Here is a 23,050-nt window from a genome sequence, read left to right on the forward strand (position 1 = left end):
CCTTTTCAAAGCCTCGCAGAAATGTGTCCAAGTCCCCATCCTTTTCCATCACAGGGAAGTGCTCAGGACGAGGTTTAAAGCAGCTGGCACTGTTGGACTCACGGGTCTGCGTAGAGGGCGACTCTTTCTGAATCCGGGCTAGCTCCAGCTGGTGTTGTCGGTCAGCTTGTCGCTCAGCAGCCTCTCGGTCAGCTTGTCGCTCAGCCCGCTCCTGGAATTTCAGGATCAGCTCCAGTCGTCCATCATGATTGTCTGTGGCGAGCTCCTCCAAGGCCATCTGCAGGTGGGGGTCCACACTACCCTGGTTGCGGGTATGGCTGGCAATCACCGGTTGGACCCCGGCAGCAGCGCCATCCGGGCCTTGGCTGGCCGCCTCCTCATCAGGGCTCTGCTGTCGGACGGGCTCTGCAGCACCTTGTAACAGTTCAGAAATCATTTGTTCTTTGCTTTTGCCGAGGGGGTCAATGCCTTTGATTATACATATTCCAGTAAGAGTGTCCTTTTTCTGCTGGTGATACCAGGACTCCCCAACTACGACCATGATCACCAAAATAAAAATAGAAAAGAAAAAGCGAAGAAGGGTAGGGGTAACTGCTACACATACAGTATTGTCTCAGATCTAATAAACACGGAGTTCGATCTTCAAAACTTTTGTGCAAGTTTTTAGTGAGAGGAATGATTGCTCAAACCAGATCACTAATGTCCTATGATCCCACCGCTTGCCACCAATTTGTCACGAAAACAACACCCACTCTTGGGTCAGACCTTGCAGCTCTCTGGCGCCCCCTTATCCTGCTGGTCAAACACGGTATTGACAGAGGATAAGCACGGGTGCAGCTGCTCTCATTTATGTCGACTATTGCGGCACGTGATGTGACAGGACGTATATATACCACCAGTTCCTTCCAGGAACGTATATATACCTCCGACCAGCCACCCTCAAACCACAATATCACATAAATACTGGTATACTGCCACCACCGATCGCTTAACAGGTGGATCGGGTACCTGGTAGGTAACGTGAATTAGCGGGTGAGGAACGTGTTTGCTCGACATAGGACAAGAAGAAAGAAACTGGTAAATAATTAATGATTTACTCCCAAAAGGTGGGCAGTGTTTACAAAATATATACAAGATATTATAAAGGAGACAATTTACATGTATGCATAAACAGTTATTAAAATAAAAGGGATAAGTAATAGCAAAACCTGCTTCACAAGGTGATGGTCTCAGATTCTGTGGGAGGGACGGCTCCCCGGAAATTAGAGGTGATTCTTCTTACGCCGCGTGATGTGCGTGCGTTCGACGTCCCTGAGAAGAATGACCTGAAAATGGCTGATTTGCTTTTTAGTAAGCAGCCAAAACTCTGGGGAACACCCCTTATTTACCTTACAAGGGGGGCTCGGCTTTGCGAGCCCACCCAGCTGCAGAAGACCTAACAGATCCTTCAGATTCCATATCTTGGTGTGGGGGGGTCCCACATCCAAGAGGGAGACATCATCTTGACCGTCACCAATATTCATGAAGATAGATATTAAATATGAAACCTCTATGACGCTCAGAAGCTCAGAATCCATTATCTCAGTTCCCGGTCATTCCTCAGTTATGCAAGTTATACTATTGTAATGGGAAAAAGGTAAGCATTCAAAAAACGTGGTTCCGATGTTTCTGTCAGACCTGTGCGTGATTAAAATTGGCATAAAACGTTTGTACAATTAAACAATGGGATTTTTTGGAGGGATTTTCCGGTTTGTACTAGCGCTTGCCCTGGACTGAGGTTTTATGGCGGGTCATAAAAATTCCTGGTTTGGGGAAAAGCAAAAGTGAGTTCTATGTCTTCACTTACAAACAGATAGGGGGTGGGTTTTTTTTTCTTTTTTAAAAACATCTCTCATTTTTTAAAACTCGGGCAAAAATACCTTTTGCCTGACAATATATATATATATATACCCACACAAACACTGGGACCATTGTATATACATGTAGTAAATATTATAGTATATATATTATAGTATGAACTATGGAGCTGTGTATATAGTTATTTAGTGTGGTGCTGTGCCTGAGTACATAACTTTTAGTGGGAAGTCCACACCATATACAGAGCTCCACACTATATACTGGGTTATAAAACATGGTATGGAGCTGTGTGTATACTATATAGTGTAGAGATGTGCCTTTTATATAAAATGTGCAGCCCACACTATATGCTATACACACATATTATATTCACATCACATCTACACTATATATTACACACAGCACCTCACTACATGCTATATACACAGGTCCACACTATATACAGTACTTAATTATGCTGTTTACATCAGATAGTATAATCTGGGGCCGATGCATATACATTACATAGGATACACTGGGGATGATATGTATACATTACATAGGATACAATGGGGCCGATGTATATACTTCTGAGGGGATGTGCTGGGGGCGATCTATATAGATCACATAGGATACTCTGGGGCCGATGTATATACATCAGATGGGATTCGCTGGGAACGATGTATATACATCACATGGGATACACTGGGGCTGATGTATATACGGATTATAATGAGGGCAATTTGGGCTACCGCCCGGGGCCCGAGGCTTCAGGGGGACCCATGGCCAGATTGCCCTCATTATAATGTTTTGTGCAGAGGCAGGGGCAGGTTTGGCAGGGGGACCGCACTGTACCTTTTAGATGCCGGCTACATCACAGGGAGGCAGACACGCACCCTGCGCGCTGTGTGCTGCGTCTCCAGGACTGACATCACACAGCAGCGCCTGGAGCTTCTTTATCCTGCGGGAGAGGAGCTGGTGGATCAGGTCAGTGAATGGCGGTAAATATGAGGTCTGGAGAGGATGTCTGGAGTGAGGAGGGGGCTGCAGGATGCTGCTCCCCTCCTGATGAGTTTGCATAAGATTCCATAGTGTCAGTTCAGCGGCCGCTCTGATAGGGCTCTGTATAAGTTATTGCAGGACTTTCATCGTTGCTGCAGATCAGGTCACTCTGGGTCATCGGCTCCAGCATCACCAGATCTGCAGGAAAATTCAGAGTCCTGTAATAAATCCCACTGAGCCCCAGCAGAGCGACCACAGACATTGCATAGAGGATCCTGCACTGACTGATCAACCCTGAACCTGCAGGACATCACATACTGTACTGATCCATATATGATATGTGAGGTCCTGTAGGCAGGTGTGATCAGTACAGTGTATATCCCTGTACAAAATGTCACATCCAGTAAACAGATTAGTGTATATAATACTGTGGTACAGACATCAGATGGGATATAACAATGTGTATAGTATAACATCTAATGTCTGTATCACAGTATATTATACTAGCTATTGAACCCGTTTTACACCCGGGTCACAAGCATTTTTAGTGGTACATTTTTGGCGCCTTTTTTTTAAGACACTGTGTCTGCGAATTCTCATAAACAGTATCTTCAATAAAATGGCGCTGGATAGCGTGGTAAGCGCATGCACTGACTCCGGCACCATTTCATTGAAGTAATGTGCTACAAAATTAAAGGGTTCCTTTCATCGGAAATAACGCTATTAACCTGCGTTCAGGTAAACAGCGTTTTTATACTGCCCAGTAGCTGAATGCAGTGGGGAGAAAATGATCTTTATTCTCCTCGCCAGCATTCGGTTTCAGTCATGAGGGCAGTGCCGGTTCGGTCACCACTTTCAGTATACAGAGCGTCCTCTGCAACCGAGCCCCCGGCCCTGACTGACACTGACTCTACATTGAGACCGGCTGTCAGTCAGGGCCAGGATTACAGGGGTTGCTCTGTATACTCAAAGTAATGACTGAACCGGCGTCGGGCCAGACCCCATTACTAAAACCAAATTCTCCCCCATCCTGGTATATGCTGCCTCCCCATCCTGGTATGTGCTCCCTCCCCATCCTTATCCCCCATCCTGGTATATGTTCCCCCATCTTGCCTTCTCTGATGTTCTTCCATCCATACAAAAAAAAAAAACAACACTCCTACTCGCCTTTTCCCCTCTCGCTTTCAGTGCATCCTCGAACACCGGCAAGGCTGGAGGAGTGTGGCGCCAGAGTTCGCACCTGCGCATGCATGAACCACAACGCCACACTCCTCCAACCTCGCCGGACATCAAGGTATGTGTCCTAATGGCGCCGAAGATGGCAGTATGAAATCAGTGTTTACGCACCCCGTGATCTCCGTCATTACAATCCTTTATCCTCGTCCTCCTCCCTGTCACCTGTAACATCTGATGTGTTCTTCTGTCTCCGGCCAGACTGTGCAGGGACATTGCGTGCACAGTCTATAGAGGCTTCGGACAGACGGACACATCCCTGATTATATTATAGATAGTCATGTATTCTCATATAGACTCTACAGGGCCGTACCTAGGGGAAGAGGAGGGGCATGTGACCTGGGTACAGCCGTCAGGGGGGTGCCTTTGGGCCACCTCATGCGGTGGTCAGAGGTGTCTCCCAGGCAGCTGCAATTTGCCGCCCCCAGAGTGGGAGTCGACCATTCTCTGAGCTTGCTGTGGAACTGACAGTCGATCAGAGAAGGGAGCTATGTGCGGGCTCATACTGTATATAGGGAGCTATGTGCGGGCTCATACTGTATATAGGGAGCTATGTGCAGGCTCATACTGTTTATAGGGAGCTATGTGCGGACTCATATTTTATATAGGAAGCTATGTGCGGGCTCATACTGTATATAGGGGCTATGTGCAGACTCATATTGTATCTAAGTAACTATGTAGGGGCTCATACTGTATGTAGGTGGCAGTGTGTGGGCTCATACTGTATGTACAGGGCTATGCGGGGGCTCATACTGTATGTAGGGGGGTGTGTGGGGGCTCATACTATATGTACAGGGCTCTGCGGGGGCTCATACTGTATCTAGACCGCTATGTGCGGGCTCATACTGCATATAGGGAGCTATGTGCGGGCTCACACTGTATATAGGGAGCTATGTGCAGGCTCATATTGTATATAAGGATCTATGTGCGGGCTCATACTGTATATAGGGGCTATGTGCAGACTCATTTTGTATGTAAATAACTGTAGGGGCTCATACTGTATGTAGGTGGCAGTGTGTGGGCTCATACTGTATGTACAGGGCTATGTGGGGGCTCATACTGTATGTAGGGGGGTGTGTGGGGGCTCATACTATATGTACAGGGCTCTGCGGGGGCTCATACTGTATCTAGGCCGCTATGTGCGGGCTCATACTGTTTATAGGGAGCTATGTGCGGGCTCACACTGTATATAGGGAGCTATGTGCAGGCTCATATTGTATATAAGGAGCTATGTGCGGGCTCATACTGTATATAGGGGCTATGTGCAGACTCATTTTGTATCTAAATAACTGTAGGGGCTCATACTGTATGTACAGGGCTATGTGGGGGCTCATACTGTATGTAGGGGGCTGTGTGGGGGCTCATACTATATGTACAGGGCTCTGCAGGGGCTCATACTGTATCTAGGGAGCTATGCGGGGCTCATACTGTATATAGGAGGCTATGTGGGGGCTCATACTGTATATAGAGGGGCTATGCGGGGGCTCATACTGTATCTAGGGAGCTATGCGGGGGCTCATACTGTATCTAGAGGGATGTCAGCATACTTAATTCTGCTCAATATTAAGTCATACCATTAATATAATTTTTTTTTATTATTTTGTTAATATTAATATGAAGCAGAATTAATTTCAGCCTATTGGATCGGCCTCCATAACAGTCACGATCTCTCATGTGGCCCCTCGGGAAAATTAATCTGCCACCCTGATCTACTATATATAGTGCTATGTTATGGAAATTTGTTTTCCTCATTCTCTGTCTATAGATGTGATCAGAACATCTGTGTGTTGATCACATGACCAATCACATGATCTATCAAAGGGGATCATGTGACAAGTCACGTGATACATCCGGTACCTGGGGTGGGGGCCACACCTTTTAAACTGCCCGGGGCCCTGGCTACTCTTAATCCAACCCTGTGTATATACATCATATAGGATACGTTGGGGACAATGTATATACATCACATAGGATACGTTGGGGACGATGTATATACATCACATGGGATACACTGGGGCCGATGTATATATAGGTGCATCTCACTAAATTATAATATCATCAAGAAGTTAATTTTTTTCAGTTCATCAATACAAAAAGTGAAACTCATATATTATATAGAGTCATTAATATAATTGTCTTATCCCGTCTGTCTGTCTGTCCTTCTGTCCAGGAAATCCCGCGTCGCTGATTGGTCCGGCGCGGCCAATCAGCAACGCGGCATTTCAGAAAAAGATGGCGGCCGTTAGCGGCTCATCTGCCGCACGGAGGTCAGCGGCGATGCAGCGGGCTGCTTGCAGCATAAGCCCCCCGACCGGAGGCTACGGCCGCTTTTCTCCCGACGGCATGTGTGAGACCCCCCCCTCCCCTCTCCTCTCCTCCCCTCTCCGCTCCTCTCCCCTCTCCCCCCCTCCCCTCCCCCCGCTTGCTCAGGGCCCCAGCACCCGGCGCCATACTTACCCCTCCCTGTGCCTCCGCAGAAGCTCCTGTGTCTTCCGCTGCTGCTCTGTGACGTCTCAGGTCAGAGGGCTCGGTGACATCTTTACACTGCACTCTCTCCTGAGCGGTCACAGCGCGCAGCGGGAAGATGCCGGCTACGCTGGAGTCCGGAGCAGCAGCTGAGAAGTGAGGTGAGTATTGGATTTTTTTTTTTTTATTGTATGGGGGCATAGGGCATTAAATGGTGGTGTGGGGGTGTGTGACATCGTGGAGGGGCCATTATAAGCGAGGGGGGGGTGTGACATCCTGCATGGGCCACTATGGGGGGGATGTGACATCCTGCATGGGGTATTATATAGTGGGGATGTGATTTCCTGCATGGGGCATTATAAGGGAGGGGGGATGTGATATCCTGCATGGGGCACTATGGGGGGATGTGACTTCCTCCATGGGGCATTATATAGGGGGGATGTCACTTCCTGCATGGTGCATTATAAGGGAGGGGGGGATGTGACTTCCTCCATGGGGCATTATAAGGGGGGTGGTGACATCCTGCATGGGGCATTTATATGGTGGGGGGGGAGTGACATCCTGCATGGGGCATTATAAGGGAGGGGGATGTGACATCCTGCATGGGGCACTATGGAGGGGATGTGACTTCCTCCATGGGGCATTATATAAGGGGGATGTCACTTCCTGCATGGGGTATTATATAGGGGGGATGTCACTTCCTGCATGGGGCATTCTATAGGAGGGATGTGACTTCCTGCATGGGGCATTATAAAGGAAGGGGGGATGTCACATCCTGCATGGGACATTATAAGAAAGGGGGGGATGTGACATCCTGCATGGGGCATTATACAGGGAGGGATGTGACATCCTGCATGGGGCATTATAAGGGAGGGGGGATGTGACATCCTGCATGGGGCATTATCTTGCATGGGCCATTATATGGGGGGGGATGTGACATCCTTCTTGGGGCATTATAAGGGAGGGGGGGATGTGACATCCTGCATGGGGCATTATAAAGGAGGGGGGGTGTGACATCCTGCATGGGGCATTATATGGGGGGGGAAGTGACATCCTGCATGGGGCATTATAAGGGAGGGGGGGTGACATCCTGCATGGGGCATTATAAGGGAGGGGGGTGACATCCTGCATGGGGCATTATAAGGGAGTGGGGATGTGACATCCTGCATGGGGCATTATATGGGGGGGGGGAAGTGACAACCTGCATGGGGCATTATAAGGCAGGAGGATGCTCCCCGGTCCTCACTAACACGGTTCGCTGATTGGTCGCAGCCACCGGCCACGACCAATCAGCTATTTCGGCGCCAAATTTAAACACCGCTCTGCTGATTGCTCGTGGCCGCCTGCGGCGACCAATCTGCGATTGTGGCGCCAAATTTAAACACGGTCTCCGGCCAATTGGCGGCTGATTTAAAATAAGTACGCCACCGTCGGGAGACATATTCTAGAATACCCGATACGTTAGAATCGGGCCACCATCTAGTATATTATATAGATTCATTACAAACAGAGTGATCTATTTCACGTGTTTATTTCTGTTAATGTTGATGATTATGGCTTACAGCCAATGAAAACACAAAAGCCATTATCTCAGTGAATTAAAATAATTAACAAAAAAACACATGTAAAGGCTTCCTAAGCATTTAAAAGGTCCCTTAGTCTGTTTCAGAAGGCTCCACAATCATAGGGAAGACTGCTGACATGACAGATGTCCAGAAGGCAGTCATTGACACACTCCACAAGGTCCCAGAGTTCCTATTTTCATTTGGAAATCAAGGTCCCAGAGTCTCGAGGAAGAGTGGAGAGGCCACAATCCAAGCTGCTTGAGGTCTAGTGTGAAGTTTCCACAATCGGTGATGGTTTGGGGAGCCATGTCATCTGCTGGTGTAGGTCCACTGTGTTTTATCAAGACCAAAGTCAGCGCAGCCGTCTACCAGGACATTTTAGAGCGCTTCATGCTTCCCTCTGCCGACAAGCTTTTTGGAGATGGAAATTTCATTCTCCAGCAGGACTTGACACTAGTGTTGAGCGAGTATGTTCTATTAACCCTTTCGCCGACTATGCTCGGGCCGAGCTCCGAGTATTTACAGCTGCTCGGTGATAAGGTTAAATCGCTCCTGTGTGCATGATTTGCAACTGTTTGACAGCTTTATTACATGTGAGGAATGTCTATTTCTTACACATTCCTCACATGTAATAAAGCAGTCAAACAGTTGCAAATCATGCACACGGGAGCGATTTAACCTCATCACCGAGCAGCTGTAAATACTCGGAGCTCGGCCCTAACATACTCGGTCAGAACATACTCACTCAACCCTACTTGGCACCTGTCCACACTGCCAAAAATACCAATACCTGGTTTAAAAACAACAGTATCACTGAGCTTGATTGGCCAGAGAATCTATCGGGTATTGTCAAGAGGAAGATGAGAGACACCAGACCCAACAATGCAGACGAGCTGAAGGCTGCTATCAAAGCAACCTGGGCTTCCATAACCCCTCAGCAGGGCCACAGGCTGATCGCCTCCATGCCACATTGCCGCATTGATGCAGTAATTGATGCAAAAGGAGCCCCGACCAAGTATTGAGTGCATTTAATGAACATACATTTCAGTCGGACAACATTTCGGATTTTAAAAACATTTTTCAAGCTGTTGTTGCTGTAAAGTATTCTAATTTACTGAGATAATGACTTTTGTTCATTGGCTGTAAGCTATAATCATCAACATTAACAGAAATAAACACTTGAAATAGATCCCTCTGTGTGTAATGACTCTATATACTATATGAGTTTCACTTTTTGCATTGAAGAACTGAAATAAATTAACTTTTTGATGACATTCTAATTTAGTGAGATGCACCTGTACATCATATAGGATGCTGGGGCTGATCAGTATACATAATATAAGATACACTGGGGCTGATGTATATACGTCATGTAGGATACACTGGTGATGATGTACATACATTACATAGGATATGCTGGAGACTATGTATATACATCATATAGGATACGCTTGTGCCAGTGTATGTGCATCATATAGGATACCTTGGGAGCGATGTACATAGATCATATAGGATATGCTGGGGCCGATATATATACATCATATAGAATACACTGGGGCTGTGTCATGGTGTGACTGTGGGATAGCAAGTGTGCTCCTATTCTGACCCTCAGGCTCGGGGTCCCTAGCTATTTCTGTTCCCAGGATTACTCCTGAATGTGGAGATGCCCGAGCCTCATTCCTTACTATGCTCCTAAGCAGCACTAGTTTGTACAGTGTATGGGGGGAATACAAAACAAGATAGGACAGAACTGAAGCACAGTCACACAACACGCTCTCAGGGAAATACACAAAGGAATATAAAGTCTAAAACCTGAGAGGCAACAAAGTAATATAAAGACACCTAGGGAAAAAGGAAAGGGTTACCAAACAACGCTTGCAACAACTTTAGCAATAACCACTAAACCAGTACGTGTTCACCTTTCCAGAACAGGATAGAGAAAAACTATACTGGCATTGCCAACAAAGCACAGCCGGCTTAAATGGAGAAACAGCAGACACAACTGGTTCTCCTCTAGCATGTGATCAAAGGCAGTCAACAACCTCAGCCCAGCAAAGACTAACTTTTGCTCACCTGCCAAGGAGCTGCAGCTCTAAGAGTCAATGCCCTAGTCACCCTGCACTGACCATAGCTATCAATGGAGTTACAAGGAGCAGTATATGAATCTGTGGAATCCACAGACTTGGACGCCGCCATCACAGTTTATGATGTTAGAGAAAACCTCCTTGTGACATGCTGATGTATATATATCATATAGGATACACTAGGGCTGATGTATATATAGTACATCTTAAAGGATATACGGGTGCTAATGTAGAGTATATACATCATATAGGATACACTGGGGCTGATGTATATACATCGTATAGGATACACTAGGGCTGATGTATATATATCATATAAGAGATACTGGAGCTAATGTACAGTATATACATCGTATAGAATACACTGGGGCTGATGTATATACATCATATAGGATATACAGGTGCTGATGTACAGTATGTACATCACATAGGATACACTGGGGCTGATGTATACACATCATATACAGTAGGATACACTAGGGCTGATGTACATACATCGGAGAACCCCTGTAAGTGCATCTTGTTCCAAGTATTTAATTAATCACTAATGGAAACAAAGAATCTTCTCCTAATTAATATCAGAGAGAACAGATGACTGTCATACACAACACAATCCACTGTACCAACACAAACAGTACCACATACAAGGGAGAAATACTGCCACACCATGACTGGACTACATATTACCACCACATAGTGACCGAATAATACTACATACAAGGGAGAAATACCACCACACCATGACCAGACCACATATTACCACCACATAGTGACCGAATAATACCGCATACAAGGGAGAAATACCACGAAACCATGACCAGACCACATATTACCACCACATAGTGACCGAATAATACTACATACAAGGTAGAAATACCACCACACCTTGACCAGACCAGATATTACCACCCCATAGTGACCGAATATTACTACATACAAGGGAGAAATACCACCATGCCATGACCAGACTAGATATTAACAGCAAATAGCGTCCAAATAATTTCCCATCATTTCTCTCTCCTACCTCCATAATTGCTCTTCCCCATCCCAATCATTGCTCTCTCCCACCTTCTCCAACATTGTCATATCTCCCCCATCTACTCCATCATTGCCATATCTCCCCCCACCACCTCCATCATCATTGCCATATCTCCCCCCACCTGCTCCGTCATCATTGCCATATCTCCCCCACCTGCTCTGTCATCATTGCCATATCTCCCCCAACCTGCTCCGTCATCATTGCCATATGTCCCCCCACCTACTCCATCATCATTGCCATTTCTCCCCCCACCTGCTCCACCATCATTGCCATATCTCCCCCACCTCCTCTATCACTAATGCCATGTCATATCTCCCCCTACCTCCTCCATCACCATGCCATGCATATCTCCCCCCACCTCCCCCATTGCCATGCCATATATCCCCCACCATGTCATATCTCGCCGCACCTGCTCAATCACCATTGTTCTCCCTCAAAAAAACCCAAAACTTGTCTCTCAGCGCGCTCCCCCGCAGCACTGTCCTCTGCTTCCTGCCCGGCATCTTTCTCCCTGACACAGGCCCATGCTGCATGATGACGTCATCAAGCAGCGCGAGCCTGTGTGAGGGAGGAAACGCCGGGCAGAAAGCAGAGGCGAGGACGGATCCCTGCAGCTACGCTGCCATTTTCCTCCTGTCGGCAGTGGAGCTGGAGGGATCGCTCCTTGCCTGCCACACAGGATGAGGGCAATCTGCCCATGGGACCGAGAAGCAGGCCAGATTGCCTTCATCAGCCGCACTGCAAGGGCCCCCCTGACCCTCCAGGCCCTTGCAGTGCAGAGCACCGGCGGCCATGTTAACCAGGGGCACCCGTGTGTCCTGCTCGGGGGCCCGCTGAGGACCCGGGCCCAACGGAGAATTCTCCGGTGTCCCGGTGCCCCAGTCCGACCCTGTATATAGACACAATTACACATTGGTGTGTACATACAGTACATGTGCATGTGTGTGAGTATATACAGTATGTGTATATGTGTATAGTGGCGTTGCTTGAAGTTTATAGACCCTGTAAGGCAGCGCTAGTCATCATGCTGGGGGACACTCGCTGCATCGGTTCAATTAAAGCACACCAGCCACTTTTTCCAGGATTTCACAATCCAGCAGTTTATTACACTTCACTACTACTTATCACCGAGTCCAACTCAGTGGCTCGCCGACATACACATATAATGTCCAGGAGCCTTTCAAGTGGCAGACAGGCCCACTTGGCTCCAGTTACAGCCATCAGCAAAGTCACTTATATCAACGTCCATATAATGCAGTGCTTTACCTTTGCCGGGTTTTAGCTGCTTCAGTCAGATTTGTTCTGCCACCACTGTGGCTTTACGGCTTCCCAGATGGGGGTCTCCAGCCCTCGTTCCTTCAAAGGCTACTGGTATGTTTTCTCACCTAACATCCAGCCTCTGCCTTCCAGGACTCTTGCCTTCCAAGCCTCTGGCCCTCCAAGGCTACTGGTATCGCTTACATGTAAGGATCCAGCCTCTGCCTTTCAGGCTTCACTAGGCCTCACTAAGCCTCTCCAGGCTAACGGTGTCCCACACACGGGAACAGGCCTCACGCCTTTCACACCTGTCTCAAATCTACCAGAGTTTATATATCCTCTAGTGCTCACACAGGACCTGTGCTGATGTCACAGTCATGTGATCAGACCTTCTGTATGCACAGGACCTGTGCGATGTCACAGTCATGTGATCAGTCACCTCGGGAGGTACATGGTCGGCCAAAACACACCCTGGACCATTACAGTAATGCCGCAAGCCGCTGCATTACAGCCCCAATGAAAAATTTCCAACATGGACCCCAACCATTACAGATCTTTAATAGTACTGGTGTTCTCTTATGGGCCAAAAGGATATTTTGGCCCCATAGGCTCCAGGGCTAAGTGCGACTGCAACACATGTACCTACTATAGTTATGTCTCTATGTTTGTATCTGGACAATCAGACAGGCATTTACCATGTAGCCTATAGTTATTCTGTCCTATTCTGTAGTAGATGTGTAGGTACTGTAATAATCTGGCAATTCACCTATATCTCTGCTCTGTACAACAGCTGCATTTGCTCCTTGGTCTGGAATACGTGAGCTGCGGGGACTTTTACAGCTACTTACTGATGAAGGGGCAGCTTGACATCCCCAGTGCAAGGTAAAGTTTTATTTTTATGTAATTATACACGAATAGAAATATACAGTATATATAAACAGCAGTTCTGTCATCAGTATTGATTGCTCTTTGATGGCAATATGGATTAGACTAAAGCAATATATTAGTCATCAGAACCTGGACAGAATCCTGACCGGCCACTTTGTTACACTATGGATAGGGCAGGATTTCTTGTATTTCTGTAGACAGTCACTAATTTCTTGTCTCTCTGTCAGATTCTATGCCGCTGAACTCGTCTGTGGAATCCAACATCTCCACTCCAAGGGCGTCATCCACAGAGACCTCAAGCCCGAGAACATCTTGGTGGCTGAAACGGGCCATATTAAGATCACAGATTTCGGTCTCTCAATTGACAACATGCATGGAGACCGAACAGCCACTGGATACGCTGGAACTGCAGGCTACATGGCTCCTGAGGTGAGAAGAACAAGGATTTTCTCTTTTTTTCATACTATAATTGTATGTCTGCCTGGATCACACACATAATCCAACAAATGTCCATTACAGTAAATGGGACATTCTGACATTGACATCTGGCATGCCATACACATTAGATAGGCAGCTTGGCTCAGCTGAGTGTACATGCGTTCTGAATGGGAGGGGGGAGTATGACCATGCCAGACACAAAGGATCGGGCACTGAAATTCAGCATCCAGTGTTTGAGCTGAATTGGGATGTCTCCATACACATTAGATGATCTCTCCAGAATCTGTGAGTCCGGCCGCAATGCATGATCATGCTATATGTTTTGCCAGCATTAGAGACCCAAAGAGCTACAAGTCAGCCAACAAAGGTTCTGGAGCTCAGAAGAGCAGCATGGCTCCTTTCAGTCATTAGTGTAGTAATCATAATATTCAAGTGATGCCACAACCAGAGGAATCATCCACTCTCACTATATTACATAGTCTTACAATTATTATACTGAGAACTTTGTTACACTGAAGATATGGAACTTTTTGACCAACTCTTTATCTATTTTCTTCTTCTTTATGTAGATTTTGGCTGGGAAGGAGTATAACGCCGGAGTAGACTGGTATTCTTTTGGTGTCATCTTAAAAGAAATGGTTACCGATGAGTGCGCCTACCATCAGACACTCAACGATAAATCCTCCGGCATCAGGAACATCATTAAACAGGTCAGTTGTCTTAACAGTCATTAGTACTATGATGTATACAATGTTATAGTTGTAGAGATGAGCAAACCTTTTGAAATTCAAATTAACCAGCTTGTTCCAATTTTTTCCCAAAAATGTTAAAATCGCAAGTACTCAACATAAATGGGTAAACTTGTGGTAACTGTTCTTTACTGCTGTGCTGTCACATACTATCTGTGCAGTCTTTTACTGTTTTATGTCTTTCTCTCTCAATCTCTACTGCTAAGCTGTGATGTGCTCTCCCTATCCAGATTCACCACAAAATGACTCCTACATTCATTGCTTTGGCTTTCATACAGGCTATGATAGTCCCTCCTGATTGTGCTATAACATGTGATGTGACACCTTAAAGCATTATGGTGAAGCCTGGACGGCTTACATCAGAGGTCCTATAAGTCTTCTCTGGCTGATGTAATTTTTAGTAATACTGTATGAAAATTGGCTGCAATCATTTTAGGTGATTCCCAAGAAGCAAATCACAAATTGTTGAAATTCACCGGGTTCAGCAGATTCACAAAAAGTCAACACAAATTCAGTTTGCATCAAGTGGATTTGCTCATCTCTGCATAGTAGTCATCATTTTCTCTCCAGTTTACATTCATGGATTTTGGTTTTATCTTTATTAGCTCCTTCAGAAAGATCCTGCCAGTCGCTTAGGAGCCAACGGTAACATCAGAAAGCACAGGTTTTTTCAGCGTATCAACTGGGTCTCTGTGGAAGCCCTGAAACTGCCTCCACCATACGTCCCTGTAGTAAGTATATGAGCAGATATGGTTTATTAGTATTAAAATCTTTGTGTCTATTCTTTTACAAGTTTTCAATCAACACAACTTGTTTTTAACGGAGACTCTGATATAAAGTCATAATTTTAATGTTATAATTCCTTTTTTCCTTTATAGCCATCTGAGCCTCCCCGTCGTCATAAACCATTCCATCTGGAGAAACTAGAAGCAGCAGAGGCCACAGCACCTATATCAACCAAGGACCAGGCATTGTTTGAGGGATTTTCATTTGTCAACTTGGAAACCCTTGAGCAGACCCCAGCTCTATAGTCATCAGAGCGAGCGGCCCACCTGAGCCTCCGGAAGACTGAAAATCAGAAGACTGGACATCACTGGAACAAACGCTGCAAGAATGAAGGTGACCATGGAGACGTCGAGGGACCCCGAATGAAGACACAGAAAATGACGGAGCCAGCAGATCCACCTATGGGCTGGCGGTAAGAATAAGCGCCATAATATCTGCGCTTTATTCCAATCATAGGCATGTGCCAAACATTTTTCACTGACCGGTAATAGGATTTCCTCCTGCTCATTTTAGCTCCAATTTTTGGTGCTGTCTTGGGCAATGATGAAATACTGAGGTGCGTGATGGCCGGCTATTAAGGGGCGGCAGGAGGCCGGATTTTTTTTTTTTAACAACATCTTGCACTTGCCTATGATAAATCTACCATTACCGGCAGTTGGATTTCCTCATACTTATGACAGTGTTGTCATAGGAGTGGGGAAAAAGGTGAGAGATGGCCGGCTATTAAGGGGTGGCAGGAGGCCGGATTTTTTTTTTTTAATAACATCTTGCACTTGCCTATGATAAATCTACCATTACCGGCAGTTGGATTTCCTCATACTTATGACAGTGTTGTCATAGGAGTGGGGAAAAAGGTGAGAGATGGCCGGCTATTAAGGGGTGGCAGGAGGCCGGATTTTTTTTTTTTTTTTTAAATAGGGAAAATTTGGCCTATGAAGAACACAAGAGCTTACAGCTAGTGGACTTGCACATCCTCCAGATGTAAGTGTAAAATGAGAGCCGCAGTCCTAAAAAGTACATTTCATTAAGACCCTGAGGATGGCAGAGCCGGCAGATCCACCTATGAGCTGGGGGTAAGAATGGAGGACTATTTCATCAAAGTCCTGTGAAGACACCCATGCCAATGTCATTCCAGTCCATGCCAGGGGTACCCATTCCAGAAGCCATTGAGCCTTCTCATGGAACATCTATATAGTTAAACAAAACAAAAAAACCTGCAAAGCTTTTTAATGCAACTAAAACCTCTTACATTTTTCTTACATCTGTAAATAACAACAGAATGAAGTGGGTTAAAAGTGTATTTTGAATATTCCCATTTTTTAAGGCACCTAAACAGGAAAGGGTTCTTTACAGTCAGAGCAGTGGGACTGTGGAATTCCCTACCACAAGAAGTAGTGATGGCAGACACTATAACAGCTTTCAAAAAAGGGCTGGACGATTTCCTCGATACACATAACATTGAGGGTTACAGTAAAATTAGACAAAATGTTACACCTATAGAAGTACATTTAATACCATAATAGTAATTACATAATTAGTATCATAATTAGGTTTGATCCAGGGTTCCAGGACTGATCGCCTATTTTCGGGGTCAAGAAGGAATTTTTCCCCTGTGACACAAATTGGCTGAAGGTGTCCTGGGGTTTTTGCCTTCTTCTGGATCAACAATGTAGGCATAGGGTAGTATTATTAGTGATAGGAAAGTTAGAATAATACTATAATAAGATAGCAGGATGTTAATAATAGTAACGATATCAAATAGTCACATTTATAAAAATAAAAACAAATTAAATAATAACTGCAGTAGTACAATAAGTAGTGTAATATTAAATATATAACTAGTAATAACATAATTAGGTTTGATCCAGGGTTCTACGACTGATCGCCTTTTCTTGGGGTCAATAAGGAATTTTTCCCCGTGATGAAAATTGGCGTTAGGTGTCCTGGGGTTTTTGCCTTCTTCTGGATCAACAGATTTAGGCATAGGGATTCTGGTAATACCATTATTAGAATCACAAGAGTAATACAAAACATAAAATTAATTAAAAAAATTAAATTATAAACGGGTACATTCTTAATTGTTATAGTGCAGCAATAATAAAAAAGGTAATAATAATAATAATAATAATACATTTGTGAGGCCTAGTGCCAGTTAGTTAGTAAGTTAGTGTAGTGTTAGTGTACGGAGTACAATTGGGGGAGGAAAGTTGAACTTGATGGACCGAGGTCTTTCTTCAACCTACGTTACAATGTTACTAATATCTGCGCTTTATTCCAATCATAGGCATGTGCCAAATATTTTTCACTGACCGGTAATAGGATTTCCTCCTGCTCATTTTAGCTGCATTTTTTGGTGCTGTCTTGGGCAATGATGAAATACTGAGGCGCGTGATGGCCGGCTATTAAGGGGTGGCAGGAGGCCGGATTTTTTTTTTTAACAACATCTTGCACTTGCCTATGATAAATCTACCATTACCGGCAGTTGGATTTCCTCATACTTATGACAGTGTTGTCATAGGAGTGGGGAAAAAGGTGAGAGATGGCCGGCTATTAAGGGGTGGCAGGAGGCCGGATTTTTTTTTCTAAATAGGGAAAATTTGGCCTATGGAGAACACAAGAGCTTACAGCTAGTGGACTTGCACATCCTCCAGATGTAAGTGTAAAATGAGAGCCGCAGTCTTAAAAAGTACATTTTGTTAAGACCCTGAGGATGGCAGAGCCGGCAGATCCACCTATGAGCTGGGGGTAAGAATGGAGGACTATTTCATCAAAGTCCTGTGAAGACACCCATGCCAATGTCATTCCAGTCCATGCCAGGGGTACCCATTCCAGAAGCCATTGAGCCTTCTCATGGAACATCTATATAGTTAAAACAAAAAAAACCTGCAAAGCTTTTTAATATAAGAAAAATGTAAGAGTTTTTAGTTGTATCTGTAAATAACAACATAATGAAGTGGGTTAAACGTGTAATTTGAATATTTCCATTTTTAAGGCACCTAAACAGGAAAGGGGTCTTTACAGTCAGAGCAGTGGGACTGTGGAATTCCCTACCACAAGAAGTAGTGATGGCAGACACTATAACAGCTTTCAAAAAAGGGCTGGACGATTTCCTCGATACACATAACATTGAGGGTTACAGTAAAATTAGACAAAATGTTACAACTATAGTAGTACATGTAGTACGGTAATAGTATGGTAATTACATAATTAGTATCATAATTAGGTTTGATCCAGGGTTCCAGGACTGATCGCCTTTTCTCGGGGTCAAGAAGTAATTTTTCCCCTGTGACACAAATTGGCTGAAGGTGTCCTGGGGTTTTTGCCTTCTTCTGGATCAACAATGTAGGCATAGGGTAGTATTAGTAGTGATAGGAAAGTTAGAATAATACTATAATAAGATAGCAGGATGTTAATAATAGTAACGATATCAAATAGTCACATTTATAAAAATAAAAACAAATTAATTAATAACTGCAGTAGTACAATAAGTAGTGTAATATTAAATATATAACTAGTAATAACATAATTAGGTTTGATCCAGGGTTCTAGGACTGATCGCCTTTTCTCGGGGTCAAGAAGGAATTTTTCCCGTGACACAAATTGGCGTTAGGTGTCCTGGGGTTTTTGCCTTCTTCTGGATCAACAGATTTAGGCATAGGGATTCTGGTAATACCATTATTAGAATCACAAGAGTAATACAAAATATAAAACTAATTAAAAAATTAAATTATAAACGGGTACATTCTTAATTGTTATAGTGCAGCAATAATAAAAAAGGTAATAATAATAATAATAATAATAATAATACATTTGTGAGGCCTAGTGCCAGTTAGTTAGTAAGTTAGTGTAGTGTTAGTGTACGGAGTACAATTGGGGGAGGAAAGTTGAACTTGATAGACCGAGGTCTTTCTTCAACCTACGTTACAATGTTACTAATATCTGCGCTTTATTCCAATCATAGGCATGTGCCAAATATTTTTCACTGACCGGTAATAGGATTTCCTCCTGCTCATTTTAGCTCCAATTTTTGGTGCTGTCTTGGGCAATGATGAAATACTGAGGTGCGTGATGGCCGGCTATTAAGGGGTGGAGGAGGTTGGATTTTTTTTTTTTAAATAGAGAAAGTGTTTGACAAGTCAATGTATTGCTCAACCCGGCCACACAAGGCTTCAATACTTTATAACCCTAGAGACATTGCTTCATCTTCCGGCTCAGCTGTAAATGGAGAAAATCATAATCTTTGAATGGGCGTTAATATCCTTTTTTTTTTTTTTTTTTAAATCAAAGCAGCAAAAGCATATATAAATATAAGAGCTATAAAATACATACACATTTTGCCAAGACGTTCTTTCTGTAGGCTTTAATTCTGAAAAAGAAGAGGTATAATATAGCAGCACAGGCAGAAATAAGCATGCTGTTACAGTGTAACCCAATGAATGAGGTTATGACCCGGAAATATGAGCCCCGAGTCGCCGTCTGCTGTAAAGACTTAATATTCTATTCTGTATTGAATGATCTTAAGGGCAATAAGCACAAGAAGAACAGTTACTCGCTCCAACACTTTTAATGCTCTCACTATTGTAAGACTACAATATGTTTACATGGGGCGTAATTATTGAGGATTCACCATCAAAATCTGCAATAAAGCTCAGTACAGAATTTGTGTTTATAAAGGAAAAATATCTCAGCAGATTTGAGAATTTCTTGTAAGGCATGGATGCTCCTAAAAAATATATATTTAAAAAATAAATCCAACGCAGTTCGCTCTGAGGTCGGTGCTGCCTGCTCCGTTTGGAGGACCCAAGACTGCTAAAGCCTGTGATTGGCAGCAGCGCTCAGGGGACTAGAATTGGATGTTTCTTTATTGTCCCCATCACAGACAGGGACATTGAACTCTTCTTCAGTCACAAAGAGGGGGCATGATTATAGCACATGAGACCGGGCTAGTCCCGGCCAATAGATGCCCACCCCCCTCTGGACTAGTATTGCGGCCAATAGATTGCGCATCCCCACTTCCCCCTCTGGACTAGTCCCAGACAATAGATGCCGCTGCCCCCCCCTCCAGACTAGTCCCAGCCAATAGACCCCCCCCTCTGGACTAGTTCCAGCCAATTTGCATACTGCTAGCAGCGATGTAATAAATGTTTTTACTGCACGTAGCAATCAACTTTTGGTTGCTGCATCATAATGAAGGATAATAACAGTTTGGGAGACTTGGAAGACATCACAGGTTTCCTTTGATAGGAATATCCCATAAAGTGTCATACATGACAAATCTATAGACTGCGTCTCTTGTTGGGATACCCCTTTCACTTTCCAGTAGAATAGGATTTTATAGCATAAGTATAAAAAAAAGTGCTAGAGGACACACATGCTCAGTCTCCACAGCCAGATCTCTGTGTCCGTGCACAGGAAACTATTCCCATTGGTTCTTTACAGTGAACAGAGGATAACTGTGCAGAGGACAGGATGGGGGGACATAGGTCCATTAGCATTAAGCTTATTAGATGAACATGCAATTTGATACACACTTTGAACACCAGGTGGTGCAATACTTAACTTCACTTTTTTTTTAGTTTTTTTTTTTAGTTGTGCTTTCAAGTAATGTTTCCGAATAACCAGTCTTGTGTTTGTGCATAAGGAATAACACTTTCTGGCCATTATAGGACTTGTTTTCCTGCATTTTCACCAGTTTTCCCCTCTGCAGGCTTTATTTCTTAATTTTCAACAGATGCTGAGCTGGTGGGAGGAGAATCCTGGCAGCTACAGATGGATTCCTGCTCTTTATTCCTTAGTTAGCACACAGATGACAAAGCAGAAGCATGGAGGACATTATTATTATTTATTTCTAAAGCACCATTAATTCGTGGGTGCTGGACATGTGAACAGGTTTATATACATATAACAAATAGACTGGTACAGAGAAGAGGACCCTGCCCTCAAGGGCTTATAAAATACAGGGTAATGGGGAAGTAGAGAGAAGAACATTATACAGCAGTACGGAGCTGTGTAGCTGTGCATCCAGCTCTTATGTAAGGTAAAGCACTTAAGAGGAAGCTCAGCCCTCATTTTCCTCAGTCTGCGTCTCACTCCTTCCACTCTCCATAGATTATAATGGGCAGCGTCACGACACCACAGTGAGCCTGCTGTCCGTCTTCTCCCAGCAAGTTAGATTTGAGTTTTGGGGTTTTTTTTATGACAAGTTCAGGAGGTAAGGGGAGTGGAGAAGTAAGCAGATTTCTCTGATCAGATATATTACAAGGTGTTTTTTTTTGTTTTTTAGTAATCTCCTGTTCTATTGAGTTATGTAAAGCTGGTTGAAAATACAATTTCCTTTTAAATCTTGTAAATTGTAAAGTTTAATGTTTTATGATGAACACAGTGGATGTGATCTCCGTATCAACAAAAGCTTCCAGGCTCTCTGCAAAAACGTGAAGACCTATGGCCTTCTTGGCTCGATACTCCTGGCCTAGCACCACTGAGATTCACAAGGTTTAGGTTGCTAAACGCTGTCAAGATTGAGACCTTGGAACGGATTTGGTTTCTTGCTCTCCTTTCCCGATTATGTACACCCTACTATGGTGTACGGTTTTATGTACTCTCACTTATTGCTGCTGGAGAAGGTAAACCTCATAAGCCCCTTATTCATCGAAGAGTCCGAGACCCTTAGAGAAAGCCCTAGGAGATTCCCTTATGGGGCATCTGATCTTCTTGTGATAATGTGCCTCAAACTGGACCAAATAGACTGTCAGTCTCTTGGAGTTGAGTAAGAAGAAAATGTAGAACAATCGTACCATCTTTTGACTATATAGATATATCTTGTTTGGGAACAGCAAAGGCCGGGCGGAAGGGGTGAAGGTTTTGCATGGTTTTGTAGGTCTCATCTTGCATATCCTGAAGATAAGGATTTTAAGTTGTCATAAAAATCAACCACAACTTCATTCAAAGGTAACAAATACTTCATCATGATCCGGTGTTCGTCTATGTAAAGAAAGCTCTTCTGCTCTGCTCGCCGGGTCTGCGGAAATAAGCAATTGGCTTTATTGGAACGTAGTTCACATTGGCATCACAGCTGCCATTCCTCATGGAGCCATGGACCAAGAGATCCGTCTTCTAATGAAACAAAATGAATCCTTGTGAGTCCCATTGACTTACAATTGGTATATCCGGTCTTCGTTATTTCTACATACATTACCACTACATTAAAAGGGAGTGGAAACCTGATGTAATGGAGGGTGGCAGAAACCAAATTGCCTGCTACGTGTCTCTGCTCCACTTGGCTCCTACATTAGTTTTGCTACATCTACCCCAAAATAGGGTGACATTTCCTATAATCTGCCGTCCTTGTATTATACGGGGTTATCTAGGACTTTGATAGATCAGGGGGCTTCTTACACTCGGTGATCCACTGTTTGCAGCTCACATGGCACCCAAAAGTGAACAGTGTATGGAGTCAGGACACCACATAGTGGCCATTCTCAGGTACTACAGCTCAGCTCCCACTGAAGTAAATAAGAGCAGAGCTGCAGAACCTGATAACAGTCTCTACACAGTGTACAGAGCTCAGGTCTTCCATCTCCGTATACTGTGTACACCCAGCTGCCAGGGGAGCTGCTGCGGACCTCCACCCATCCAAAAGATAAGTCATCAATATCTAAGTCTTGGACAACCCCTTTAACATATGGAGAGTGTAAGATAACATATATA

The 23,050-nt window shown here is 44.4% G+C and overlaps 1 pseudogene; it reads right to left on the bottom strand.

Moving 5' to 3' along the window:
- Positions 1–21,452: 21,452 nt before the first annotated feature.
- The window catches only part of LOC141217719 (translation factor GUF1, mitochondrial-like), a 75,020-nt pseudogene continuing 73,422 nt past the window's right edge, over positions 21,453–23,050 (bottom strand).

Source organism: Phyllobates terribilis, unplaced genomic scaffold, assembly GCF_046119375.1.
Source record: "Phyllobates terribilis strain yellow unplaced genomic scaffold, ASM4611937v1 Scaffold_247__1_contigs__length_2908721, whole genome shotgun sequence".
Taxonomy (NCBI): Eukaryota; Metazoa; Chordata; class Amphibia; order Anura; family Dendrobatidae; genus Phyllobates; species Phyllobates terribilis.